General features: G+C 65.0%; 1 long non-coding RNA gene across 1 annotated transcript; it reads right to left on the bottom strand.

Moving 5' to 3' along the window:
- Positions 1-22: 22 nt before the first annotated feature.
- LOC118451858 lies at positions 23-1,444 on the bottom strand. Its single transcript, XR_004841433.1, has 3 exons — positions 875-1,444; positions 400-504; positions 23-134 (listed from the first exon to the last, which is right to left on the bottom strand). It is a non-coding gene; the product is annotated as an uncharacterized LOC118451858 (long non-coding RNA).
- Between the last annotated feature and the right edge of the window lie 28 nt (positions 1,445-1,472).

The following is a 1,472-nucleotide window of genomic DNA, read 5'->3' as shown; positions in this document are numbered from 1 at the left end:
CAGGGGAAGGACCGGCCCTGGCTTTTCAGCAGCTGCTGGTCCGAGTCCTCCACCACGATCCTCAGGGTGCAGCCCCTGGGCAGCAGCTCCTGCTCGTAGGCAGCCGCCAGCTGGGTCACCACGCGCCGCTCGACCTGGAGGGCAAAAACCAGCTCCCGTCAGAAATCCCCCGGCCTCCCGGGGAGCCGGGCAGCTCTCCTCCTGCGGCACCGCGGGATCCCCTGCTCATCCCGCTCCTTCCCCGTCTCTTTCTGGAGCGTGCCGGCCACGATGTTCCCCCCCGCCCCCAGACCATGGCCTCCTCCCCCCAGGAGCCGGGGGGGCCCTCTTTGGTGGGATGGACCCGAGCAGTAACCCCAGGCAGGGCTGGCGGTGCCCATGCTCCGTCCTCGGCTTTACCTCGTGTTTGATTGACCGGGCACCGTAGTGCAAGTTGTAGCCGTCGGCCAGCACGTCCATGACCTCCCTGTCCCACAGCAGGGTGATGTTGTGCCTCGCCTTGGCCTGCCGGGTGAGGAAGAGGAGGAAGAGTGAGCGATGCCTTTGAGCAACCCTGGCACCCCATTCCTGGGGCAGCGGGGACACCATGGGGAGCACGGTGGGGCACCGAGAGCTCCACCGGGCCAGACCCGCCAAGGCCAGCGGCCCCCTAATTCCTATTCCCCTGGGTTGGCAAAGCCCTTTAAGCTCCCCCAGCCCAACTGTTCCCCTACCCCTGCCATCCCACCCCCAAACCCTGGCCCTCAGCACCACATCTGCCCACGTACGTGCTCTCTGCTGCCACATGAGGAGGATGAAGGCTGGGCAGGGCCTTCCTCCTGCTCGTGCATCTCTTGAGAAGTTCCCTCTAAAGCCAGGGATGGGGTTTTTTTACCTTCTTGGCCCAAAAATTCAGCTCCTTGTTGACAAGCTGGATGAGCTCCGAGTGGCAAAAAGGGAGAAAATAGACGATCTCGTTGATCCTCCCCAGGAACTCGTCTCGCCTGAAGTGAGCCTGGGGGGACGAGGGGTGCAGGTCAGCGGGGACGGGGTCGGTGGCCCTGGTAGGGACAGCAGGGACAGCGATCCCCAGGGTCACCCCCAGGGCCGGCAGCGAGCACCCCTCAGCAGGGTTAGGGAGGAATTACCCCTCGGGGGGTTGGGGGGAGAAACCAGAACCGAACCCCGCCTGTGGTGCGAGCCCAGCTCCAGCCTCTTCTGCTCCTTGCTCCGGCCCCAGCCACTTACGCTACCACCCCCGGCTGCTCCCAGGCTCCGGCCCCAGCCTCCCACCAGGACGTCAAAATTCTTGGTTTCTGCAGGAGCTGCTGGGTGAGCAGCGCCCTAAAGCGCTTCCAAAACGTCCCAAAGGAACGTAATGTCGCTGGGATGCGTCGCTGCGGTCAGGTTTTCCCGGCCCCTCTGCAGCAGGGCAGGAGCTGAGCCAGGTGGTGGCCCCAGGGGAGCAGAGAGCCCCCCAAATCCCCCCCCTC

Source organism: Egretta garzetta, unplaced genomic scaffold (genome assembly GCF_000687185.1).
Source record: "Egretta garzetta isolate BGI_Z169 unplaced genomic scaffold, ASM68718v1 scaffold842, whole genome shotgun sequence".
NCBI classification, from domain to species: domain Eukaryota; kingdom Metazoa; phylum Chordata; class Aves; order Pelecaniformes; family Ardeidae; genus Egretta; species Egretta garzetta.
This window is presented reverse-complemented; position numbering and strand designations above follow the sequence as displayed.